Source organism: Balaenoptera musculus, chromosome 15 (genome assembly GCF_009873245.2).
Source record: "Balaenoptera musculus isolate JJ_BM4_2016_0621 chromosome 15, mBalMus1.pri.v3, whole genome shotgun sequence".
Classification (NCBI taxonomy): domain Eukaryota; kingdom Metazoa; phylum Chordata; class Mammalia; order Artiodactyla; family Balaenopteridae; genus Balaenoptera; species Balaenoptera musculus.
In genome coordinates, this window is record NC_045799.1 from 25,184,585 (window position 1) to 25,196,851 (window position 12,267).

At 42.8% G+C, this 12,267-nt stretch overlaps 1 protein-coding gene across 8 annotated transcripts in view; it reads right to left on the minus strand.

The window, feature by feature from the left end:
- RALY (RALY heterogeneous nuclear ribonucleoprotein) overlaps positions 1 to 12,267 on the minus strand; it is an 81,074-nt gene that overhangs the window by 18,258 nt on the left and 50,549 nt on the right. Inside the window, exon 1 of one of the 8 annotated variants that reach the window (XM_036825908.1) lies at positions 4,469 to 4,540. The exons of the other annotated variants lie outside the window; for them this stretch is intronic. The gene's annotated coding sequence lies outside the window, so the exon portion shown is untranslated. Of the gene's footprint in view, positions 1 to 4,468; positions 4,541 to 12,267 lie in introns of those variants that run through there. 8 annotated transcript variants of the gene reach the window in all.

Here is a 12,267-nt window from a genome sequence, read left to right on the forward strand (position 1 = left end):
TTTCAGTCTTGTATCACAGCTATTTACACAGTATTCTTCTCTCTCCCTCTAGGGAGTTTATTGACAGCAAGATAGATATCAGATTCATTCTTGAATGCCACTGTACACCCAAGAGTGTGACTGGCTGGGGCAGATGAGTAGCTCTTAACCAGTGTGCCAAGACATAGTAATGTACCTTGAATCTTCCAGGTGCATGGCTAAATTTTCATCAGTGTACAAAACTTCTTTTTGTTCTGGGCTAATGGGGTAGTACTATTTTTCAGCACAACCCAGAGCTGAGTGGGTCATATGACACGGCGTATAGAGAGGTACAACCTGCTGCTGTGGACAGGGTGCTGCCATCAAGCAGGAATCAAAGCCTAAATGCTTACTGCCATGTGAGAGGCCACGCAATATGGTCAAGAGAGTAACCTCTGAAGCCAAATGCCTTCATTCTGCCACTGAACTAGCTGTGCGAGAGGACCCTCAGTAAGTGTCTTAAGTTCTTTATGCTTCAGTTATCTCACCTATAAAATGGGGGTAGTGATACATATCTCTAGGGTTGCTGGAGGATAAAACAATCTAATTCATGTTTAAAACAATGTCTGGCACGTTAGAAAGTATGCTACTGTTATTAGTATTGTTATTGTTAGAACCCAGAAGAACTTTTTCTTGTGAGTATGAAAGGTAGTGAGTTCTACTGTAACATTAATCTAGAGCTGAACTATGATCAAGGGAAGAATACTATCACTGTGGATGCAATAAATTTTAGTATCTGGAAATGTGCCTTGAACATAAAAGGAAGCACGGGAGTAGGCACTCATTAAGTGTTAAATGAATAAAGAAATGAGTATCAAGAGTAAAGCAGTCCCCAGAGAGTACAACTTGAGAAGGCGGGCACCAAGACGCCCCTAAGTGAAGGTTCCCAGAAAGGCCTCTTGTACCTTGAGGACCCAGAAGGCAGGTTGTTCTCCCCTTCCAGGCAACAGGGCTGCAAGGGCTGATACTGCAAGAAACCTCTGCTTGCTCACTGTTCGGTATCTCCGATGGAACCTCCACATTCTGTGGCTACTCTATTCTGAATAAGGCTGCAGCAGGTTGTGCCACGGTAGTGTACACGTCCCCATTTTCCTACTGGAGGAACACAGAGAGGGCGGCCTAACCCCTCCCAAGACAGACCTTGCCCCAAATTAAAATAGTAACAGGGGATTATTAGCTTTGAATTCCTGCTTGCCTGTGGAGTCCCAGGTCCTGAACCCCACTTCCACTAGCTGGGTGAACTTGGGAAGGCACTTCACTTCTCTGAGGTTCAGGCTCCCCATCTGTGAAATGGGGATGAAAATCCCTGCCCTGCCCACTTGCAGTGCAGGTTGTTGTGAGGGTCAAAGGAGATAACATATAGGAGTGTACTGTTACCTGAGATTGCTACAAAAATGTGGACAGGGATATTCCCTGGGATGGACAGCTCCTGCAGGTCTTCCTAGACAGAGGCACCCTGGCAGTGGGCCAGTTGGCTGGAAGTAGGCGGTAGATGGTACACAATTTGGCACTGCAGCCAAGCACTGTGCCCTTCAGGTGTAAGGGCAGTTGATTAAAATCCTTTCCTGTGAAATCAGTATTTTCCTCATTACAACAATCCTTCTCCTTGAAAACACCTAATGCTACCCCTCACAGTCCCACTAAGGCTTGATCCCGCCGAAAGCATATGCACTGGCATATAAATATATATATTTAATTTCCCACATTCAGACAGGAGAAAAGAAAGCTGACCTCTCTCCAAGGTGCTGATCTAAACACAACTCAGGGCTGTAAGCACCACCCCACAGTGCTGTATGTTTGGCCCAAAGAGGACCACTGAGAATATGTCACTGTCATAGCCACTCTGTCCCTCTGGTAACAACATTAATTCCACAAATATTACTAAGCTCTGCCTCTTGAGTGAACCACTGAGCAAGTGTGTCCTTGTCTCCTGTTTAAGACCCTTCAGCAGCTTCCCACCACCAAGAATCAAGTCCAACTCCTTAAACGTGGTTTACAAGCCCCTTCACTAGCTAAAGCTACCAAATTCATACACAACAATCCTCTAAGAGATTATAAGTCACACCCGCTTTACAGATGAGTAAACCCTAGTGCAGAAAGACAAAGGCAGTTGCCCAAGGTCACATAGTGAGCACGTTGGTATGAATTGAGTTCTTCCTGAAGGGCTAGGTATCAGACCCCAAGGTATAGTCTCAAATTTACAACCGCCTTTTCTTGGACTAGTCTATATGATGCAATGTGGAGATGGGGCATTTATTGCTCAGGTGACCCCTTCAGGGAGCTGCTTAGATAAATGTCCCTTGTTGGAAGCTGCCAATCTGAACTCTCTCACTCCCATAGCTGCAGCATCATTGATAAACTTGGCGTAATGACCAAAATGTTCATTTGCATGTAATATGGTAACATTTGCATACCTAAGTTCAGGAGGCCCAGCCACCACGAGCATCAAATAAAAGTAAACCAATGAGGGCTTCCCTGGTGGCACAGTGCTTAAGAATCTGCCTGCCAGTGCAGAGGACACGGGTTCGAGCCCTGGTGTGGGAGGATCCCACATGCCGTGGAGCAACTAAGCCCGTGCACCATAACTACTGAGCTTGCACTCTAGAGCTGGCGAGCCACAACTACTGAAGCCTGTGCACCTACAGCCCGTGCTCTGCAACAAGGGAAGCCACCGCAATGAGAAGCCCGTGCACTGCAACGAAGAGTAGACCCCGCTCGGCACAGTAGAGAAAGCCCGCGCGCAGCAACGAAGACCCAACGCAGCCATAAATAAATAAATAAATAAAATAAATTTTAAAAAACCAAAAAAGTAAACCAATGAACCATAACAACTTAGGGGGGAAAAAAAGCCAGCCCCCAAAACAATAAGCATAACATGCCCAATACCTAATGAACTTCTAAACTAATTTATTCAACTGATCATGACAGAAGCAGCTGTGGTCTCTACGGTCTTTTCCCCCCATCATCCTCTTAGAAAGAATTAACTAACCCTTTCTGGTCCCCTTTCCCCTCAAAAAGGACACTACACTAAACATGTTTCTATACTGCAATAGCTGGTTTTAAAAAAAAAAAGTTTCTCCCAAACTTTAATATACAGATGTCTCAGCTGCAGGAGCATGAGCTTTGGACAGAGACAGACCAGGATCAATCAATCATTTACTTACTAACTGTGTGACCTTGGACAAGTCATTAAACTCCCTGAGCTGATGTTCTCTACTAGGCATACTTCCATATACTTCTTCCCTCCACACAGTGAATCATTTCCTGATTCACATACTAAAACCAAGCCCTGCTGATTTGGCCTCCTAAATATTTTTAGAATGTAGCCCTTCTTTCTCCATTCATATTACCACTCAATTCATCCTCCACACCGTCACAATATCACTACATGCCTCCTTTGCTTAAAACCAAAATTAAAGTTTTGCTTTATTATTTCAAAATTCTTGGCCATTAATTTGGGTGTTTGTACTTGTGTGTTTATTTTTTGAAATTTCCATAAGTAATCACCTAAACCCCAACCCCTCTATAGGACATAACTATTGTTAGCATCTTGGTATACTGCCTTCCAGTGTTTTTTCTTGTGCATTATATTTGGATTACATTGTTAGATCATTCATTCAATTCTGTAACATAATTTTTTCAACTAACATTATAACACAGTATATATAACGTATTTGTCCTTATTGCTGCATAGCTTTCAATAAGCACCATTTTAAAATAATTATCATTTTTAATAACTCATAGTTTCCCCATGAGTGGATTTATAATTTAGACTGGTCATAGTTTAGGTGGTCATTTAAGCTTTTTCCAATTTCTCAATATTATAAATAATAGCATCTGAGGGAAAGTTCATTCTATATATTGGATTATTTCTTTAGGACAGAGTGTCCCAGAAGTGGAATTACTGTGTCAAAATGTATGAACATTTTTATGGTTCTTGAGATACACTCTGCCTAATTGTTGTCCAAAAGTGCTATACCAATTTACACTGCTATCACCAATGAATGCCACTTTCATGGCAACCTCACCAGAATCATGTACTGTATTAGTATGTGTGGTGGTGGGGGGATGGGGGGTGGGGGTAGTTAACAGGGGAAAAGCAAATCCTCATTGTTGTTTTCATGTATACATGAAAATAACAGTCTCCCACGATTGTTACACTAAGTTTTGAGTCTACAGAGTTTTTGATTGCCACGAAGTTATTGTAGGTTCTTAGAGGAATAATATGCTGAAAATTTATTTACTCATTTATCAAAAAATCATTGAGTACCTGTTTCTGCCAGACACTGTACAAAGTATGGAAGTGAACAAAAGTATTTACAATCCCTGCCCCAGAGGAGTTCACAGTCCACACAGTCCAGTGATGAAAACCAGAAACTATGTTTCATCCCTTTCACCTGGATAAGGGCTATGAGAGGAACACGTGGGAACTCAGAGGCATGTCACTTACCAAAGGGACAGGACAGAAGGAAGAGGAGGCAGTCAGCAAGAGGAGTCATCAAGAAGTTCTGATCTTGTCCATAGGGATAAGTTGAAGTTGATCCACACATAGATGAGAGAAAACATTTAGGAAAGAGGAAATAGCATGAGCAAAGTTGTGGAAGCTGGACAGTGCTTCCACACTGAGTGAATAATAATATGTATTGTGGTTTTACTGGAGTGTAGAGTCTAAGACTGGATGTTACAAGAGATGACAGCAGAGAGCCTGGAAAAGGCCAGATCAGAAAGCCCTTGTGGACTGTTGAAGAGCTTGGACTTCATGGGAGCCAGGACCCAGTCCTATGTCATACGCAGAAGAGTGCTCAGTAAGAAGGGACTCAGAAGTCCCTATAGGTGTTGAGCGTCTGAACTACAGAAGTCAAACCCCGATCACAACATCCCGCTGTGTCAACTCTTTTTGTCTCATATGTTAGTCTTCTCTTGCCAAGCAGTGCAGAACTTTTGGGGTATTTTTCACAGCACCTAGCACATTGGTAGGCACATGGCAGGGGCTCCAATAATGCTCATGGATCAACCAACTGGAGGTACCTCCTGCAATAATACATATACTCAAGAAACCCTTACTGCCCTGGCATAGCGCCAGCCAATCTCAGCAGGAGCTCAGTCACTGCCTCTCTAGGCAGATGTACTGCCTCAGAAAGCTACCTCCCCACTTCTTGCTCCTTCTGCCAAATAAAAAAATGTGCCTGGGTACAAGAAACTATAAAGTATGTGATAACTAAGCAGCACATCAGGTGGCCAGCGGGGAGGCCTGAGGGACATAAATCCTTCCCCATAGTACACTGCTCAAGCCAAGGACTCCCTCAGCTCCACTGGCAGTTTAGGAGTGCCACCACGACCCCCCCATAAAAATAAAATAGGTTTTTCCAATTGAGCATGTTAAAAGTCTCCTTTGAGTAGCTGCTGACCTTCTCTGAAGTATTACAACTTTCTACATTAATAACATCTGCTTTAATGATGACAAGGATATTAACAGGATGATTATTTCAACAATTAATATAGTAGCAAGTCATTCATGCCCTGCTAGTAGTGGTATGAGCTGTGGGCAATGGGATCTGATGTGCTGCCTAAGATCCATCCGAGGAGGCAGTATTAAAATGATTTGTTTCTGTGTCATCTCCCCTCCCAGATTGTGAATTCCTGGATGGCAGAGACCACAATCTATTTAATATCGGCATTCCTCCTGCCTTTCAGGATTAGACCCTGGCCCAGACTGGTGCTCAGGGAGTACCTGCGGAAGTGAACTCCAGGTACCACTGTCCCCACCCCCTTCCTCATTCATGCTTTTTAAGAAACAAAGAAGCAGGCGGTATAGAAAACGAAGCCAGGAGACTTGGGAGACAGAAAGGAGACATCTTTGCAGGAGCCCAATCCACTCCAGCCTTTAGGAAAGGCTGTTTTGTAATATAAAAAATGATCATTATGATTCATTAATTGCTTATTTTGTGGTAGATGCATTGCTAAGTATTTTACTTCTCATTCTTACAACAACTCTTTGAGGTTAAGAATTATATCAAGGTCACAATGGCCCTGAGACTCTTTTAGGACAACGACTCTGGAGTCAGACTACCTGGGTTCAAATCCCAGCTCTGCCATGTATCAGCTGTATGATGCTGGGTAAATGCCTTAACTCCTCTGTGCCTTAGTTTTCTCAGTTGTAAAATGAGAATAATATTACAGCACCTTCCCCATAAGGTAGTGAAAATTCGGTGAGATAACATACCAGCAAGTGAAGCATTCAGGAGCTTTCTAAATGAAATTATTATTACTACTGGTCCCATTTAATAGATGGCTCCAAATATCACACTCTTAACATTGCGTAAGGTTAAGAGAGATTGCTTCATCAATAAAGCAGGACCAGAACCAATTTCTGATTTGGTGATGGAGGCTGGAGCCAGAAGGGTTTTCAGTGCACAAAGCCACCTATGTCATAACCTTGATGAAAACTCTTCAGGATAGCCTTTGTTTTCCATCCCCCAGGAAGACAGTCACTGTCTCCTCTGGACCCCGATATTCTCTACAGACTTCTGTCACAGCAACATTTGCTGCACCTTTGTGATTTACACATCTGTCTTTCTCCATTAGACTCCGAACTCCTAGAAGGCAGAGACTTTTATTAATCTTTGCAATCCCAGCCTCCAGCACTGCCCTGGCAACAAGCAGATGCAACAGGTGAAAGAATCCTAGGTGGGCACTGTTTCAGTAAATGGTTTCCCAGTGTTCCTGACATGGCAGCTCCTTAAAAGTGAACTGTATATTTGAAGTTCATGGGATGAACCCAAGTTCCTCATCCATCAGTAGGGCAGAAGGACAGGCAAAACAGTGATGAGAGAGACAACAAAGGAGGATCAGAGCGAGAAGCTGGGGACCAGTGGTGTCTTTGTTCAGTAGACTCCAAGGAGCAGAGGCTCAAAAGAGAGGTTGAATCTTCAGCCCAGAAACTGCTGAATCTAAGCTTTCTATGGTGGGGAAGATGTACAAGGTCCTCACCAAGCAGAGAGCAACAACGGCTAGAAACGGCCATTCTCGTTGGAAATCAACACAGCAAGGGAGACCCAGTCTACTCTCTCTGAATTATCTGGTGACCCTGAGATGAGCCCAACCACTGGGCCCTACCATGCTGGCTTAAAGGAAAGAACACTGGGCAAAGAGTTCGAAGACCGAAGTTCAGTCCTGGAAATGTACCAATTTTTCAATTAATAAATACTTGAGGATCTACTATATGTCAGGATTGCACTAGGCACCTGTAATACAACAATGAACATATCACTAATCTGCTGTCAGCCCCTGGAAAAGTCACTACCCCTTCTCTGAGCCTCAGTGTCCTCATAACGACACATGGAAGATAACCTCTATGTCACAGGATTGTTTTGTGTTATCAGATGTGTTTTGGAAAGTTTACTGCACAACTTGGCAAAGGTAAAGGTTGTATTTTTTACTAGATCTAAACTAGAAGGCTTAGTAAAAGCAAGGACAGCCCCCACCAAATAAATGCCAAGGACAACTCCCTCTGCCAGGTCTGGATAGAAACCAGCGGCACATTCCTAACCACTGAATTCCATGGAAGATGGTGATGGAAGAGCAGAAATCTGACACGTTCTCTTCAAATTCCTCTCAGGATCTTTCCCATAGTTACTGGTATCGGTGTTCATCGCTGGGAACTGCACTATGGGCCTCTTGGATGAGGCCCCTGGATGCAACTGAAACTTCTTAAAACAAGAACAGACTTAAAACTTTGTGGTTTAGAGGCACCTTTCCAGACACTGAGCTAAAATTACCTGACCCCTGGTCTTTCAACTGTTTGGAAACATTTGGTGGCCATTAAGCCTGTTGTTTCCTCATTTTCCTGCTTACTGGCACAAACACAACAAAACAGAAAGCTTGATGCTCTAACAATGCTCTCTGATTAGTGGTTTGCAGAATCCTCTGTAATTTTATGATTTGCCGGCTAGAAGAGTAAGAACAATGGAGTGCAAATAGTGGTGTGGCCCAAGGGAGAGTCAGGCACCCTGAACCTTAGACTTTGTTCTACTGTGGACTGGCTCTGTAAACTTGATTACAGACCTTAATTGCCTCATCCAAAAAATGGAGGAACTGAACCATATCAGTGTTGCCTGAACTCTTCCATGAAAAACCAGTGTTCCTCAAGATGTTAATGAGAGCTCCTCAGAAAAGGGGCTCCAAGATCAAATAAAAACAGGAAACTTGGCATACTCCATCCCTTCCTCCCCACCCTCCCCAGTCACATGCACGCTAAGGCTCTAAGAAGTCAACAATAAAGAAATGTACTTTGCATTATTCAGTCTGACTTTTCCTAGATTATTAACATCTCTTCTGAGGAAGACACATTGGAATAGATCTCTTGGGTCCCTGGTCAGCTCTAACCCACTGTGATTTGTATCAGAAGTACTTAACCAGTGCCTGGAGCACCCCTGCTTCCCACTAACCCAGTGAGGCACTTAAACGATACTCTGGCTTACAGAAATTCATTACATGTAGTTCACTTTACTGTAGTGAGAGTACTAATTTTTTTTATGACATCTTTACTGGAGTATAATTGCTCTACAATGGTGTGTTAGTTTCTGCTTTATAACAAAATGAATCAGCCATACATATACAAATATCCCCACATCTCCTCCCTCTTGCGTCTCCCTCCCACCCTCCCTATCCCACCCCTCTAGGTGGTCACAAACCACCGAGCTGATCTCCCTGTGCTATGTAGCTGCTTCCCACTAGCTCTCTATTTTACATTTGGTAGTGTATATATGTCCATGCCACTCTCTCACTTCGTCCCAGCTTCCCCTTCCCCGTGTCCTCATGTCCATTCTCTACATCTGTGTCTTTATTCCTGCCCCGCCCCTAGGCTCTTCAGAACCATTTTTTTTTAGATTCCATATATATGTGTTAGCATACGGTACTTGTTTTTCTCTTTCTGACTTACTTCACTCTGTATGACAGACTCTAACTCCATCCACCTCACTACAAATAACTCAATTTCGTTTCTTTTTATGGCTGAGTAATATTCCATTGTATATATGTGCCACATCTCCTTCATCCATTCATCTGTCGATGGACACTTAGGTTGATTCCATGTCCTGGCTATTGTAAATAGAGCTGCAATGAACATTGTGGTACATGACTCTTTGAATTATGGTTTTCTCAGGGTATATGCCCAGTAGTGGAATTGCTGGGTCGTATGGTAATTCTATTTTTAGTTGTCTAAGGAACCTCCATACCGTTTCCATGGTGGCTGTATCAATTTACATTCCCACCAACAGGGCAAGAGGGTTCCCTTTTCTCCACACCCTCTCCAGCATTTATTGTTTCTAGATTTTTTGATGATGGCCATTCTGACCGGTGTGAGGTGATACCTCATTGTAGTTTTGATTTGCATTTCTCTAATGATTAGTGTTGTTGAGCATCCTTTCATGTGTTCGTTGGTGATCTGTATATCTTCTTTGGAGAAATGTCTATTTAGGTCTTCTGCCCATTTTTGGATTGGGTTGTTGGTTTTTTTGATATTGAGCTGCATGAGCTGCTTGTAAATTTTGGAGGTTAATCCTTTGTCAGTTGCTTCGTTTGCAAATATTTTCTCCCATTCTGAGGGTGAGAGTACTAATTCTTAAAGACTCAGAATACAAGACACTTAAAACACTAAGATGGGAAACCTGCAGTTACTAAGCTCCTAATATTTGTTCCATACTGTGCTCGCATTTGTCCATACATTATATTATTTAATGCTTTGACAACCGTAAGAGATAGTTATCCTTTTATTACAGAGAAGAAAACTGAGGCTTGAAGAGGCTAAGTAACTTGCCCAAGGTCATTCAGCTAGAATATGATGAGCACCAGATTTCAAACCTAGGACTACCTGTCTCCCAATTCTTGGTTCTGTTTGGGGCTCTGCCACCATAATTACCAGAAGATCGATCACTAACCTTCTTCCCTAACCTTCCCTGGTCTCAACTGTCAAGTGGGAATAGTAATCCTTGCATTGCTGCCCTCAAAGAGTTGCTCTGAGACTCAAAGGCAATAATAGGTATGAAAGGGCTCTGTAATATATAAAGATATATATATATATATATAAGGGGCACTTGAAATATTGTGAACAAATGTTGTTATTTCCTTTCATGACTTTCTAAGGTACTTGAGGTTCTTGTAGGCTTCCCATGAAGTCAACTGTCCTTATCCCAGTCACCCCACCTCCCTGCCCCGCTCCAAAATAGTGTTCCTTAAACTTTCCATTTAGAACTTTGGATAAACAGAAAACATGTCAACTTCTCAGTATTGAGTACTCTTTAGGCTAATTGTCAGAGTCACACTAAGCAGCCAATCTGCTTAAGGAGTCAGAAGTAAAAACAGCAGTGAGGGTGGGAGTGTTGGGAGGCCTGTAGATATAGGAGACTCTTTAAATAGCGCAACATGCCTGGGAAATAGGTCCAAAGGGTCATTTGGGACAGCAGATCATAGAAGCCTTTGTATGAAATCTATCCAGAAGATCAACAAGTACGTTGTGTATGGGAGTAGGAGGGGGCAGGGTTGGCCAGCTTCAATTTGTTCTGGGATGGAAAACACCTTGGCAGGGCCCTGACCGTAGAAACAGTAGTAGATGAGTAGGGCTCTCAACTCATTCTCTAGCCCAGCCTGGGATCACACCCTCATGATCCACACTGCTGTGGCCATCTGCTCCCTTCAGCTTCTGACAGAGTAAGGCCAAAAACAATAGCAAAGCATTCTTGGAACCAGGCCCTAGTCAGGGACAGATAAATAAATAGCAAAGTCCCTCCTCTTAGAGAGGAAGGCACTGCACCAACATAGTTTGAGCCTAACCAGAGGTTCTCTTGTAAAACAAAGTCTCTGGCTCATGGGGTATATTCAAGAATTGTTGTGTGAACTGAATGAATCAAAGGAGCATTCTTCTATGACATAAGAGCACCTGTGGTGTCAGGAGCCCTGGATTCCAGTCCTCATTCTGGCATGAATAATTCAGTGAATCTGGGCAAATTACTTAACTTCTGTGGACCTCAGTTTACCCACCTGTAAAGCAGGCTCTGTCTACCCTACAAGTTGCTATTTGTAGCCAGTGACATAATAGTTGAGACATTTACTCTGTAAATGGCATGAGATGGAATAGTGGGAGCTGACAGAGCATTGGGACACATGGTCTTAAAAGTTCAGAGCCCAGTCTGGGGAAGACTTGAAATAAGCTCCTTTTCTTTCTCCCCAGGCAATTAAGTCTGCTTTTCTCACACTGAAGTCATTCTTTGCATTTCTATTGAAGGGAGAGGGAAATGTGCCACTCAAGTATGGAACAGAAAGCCTGCCATCTTTCTACTTTTCAAAGTTTGTTCAGATTCACTGTAATGCAAAAGAGAGCAAAAGATTTGGATTTCTAATCCTAGCTTTTGTTAATCAAAAGCTGTAAAACCATAAACAAGCCTCAACCTCTCTCAGCCTTAGTTTCCGCATCTGTAAATTGGTGGAAGATTTCCTAAGTCATAAGATTATAGTTAAGATTCAATTAATTAATGATGAAAGAGTGTTTTGTAACCCACAAAATGCCACACAAACATCAGTCATTACAGAGCTGTCTTCCCATCAGCTCATGAGCTACACAGGACAGTGGTTATCACTAAATAGACAGGTGAGATAATCGAAGCCCAGAGAAAATACTGATGGTGACACACAGCTCAACTCTGACTTCCTCCATCAAAGGTAATTATTCCTTTTATTTGTTATAGGAGTTATTTATTAGTTTGTTAGCCTCATTAAACTAACAGATCTCTGGGGGACAGAGCTACATATATTTTATGCATTTTTGTACCTCAATGCCCAGCACTGGCACACCAGAAATGCTAAAGAAATACTGGCAGTAGAAACAAATCTAGAACACCCAGGACTCCTAATCCCAGGTATAGAGTTCTTATAACAGGAAGTGGCCCAAACCTCATAGACTGACTCATCGTAACTTATCTCTTCCTCAATTCCTCCACCCTAGCAAGACTTTCCATTACTGGAGAGAGTCTCTAAGCCTTTGTAGGTGCTGATCCCTCAGCCTTGAACACTCCTCATATGTTTCTTTGCTGAGCTAATTCCTATTCACCCCTCAGACTTGGAGGCCTTTCTAATCTCCCCTAATACTGGGTCAGGTATTCCCTCTCCACCCCCCCCCCCATGTCTGTTTTATCATAGAATCCTAGCACACAGCATGTGTCGAAAGTATCTGTTGATGGTTGAATGACTGAAATA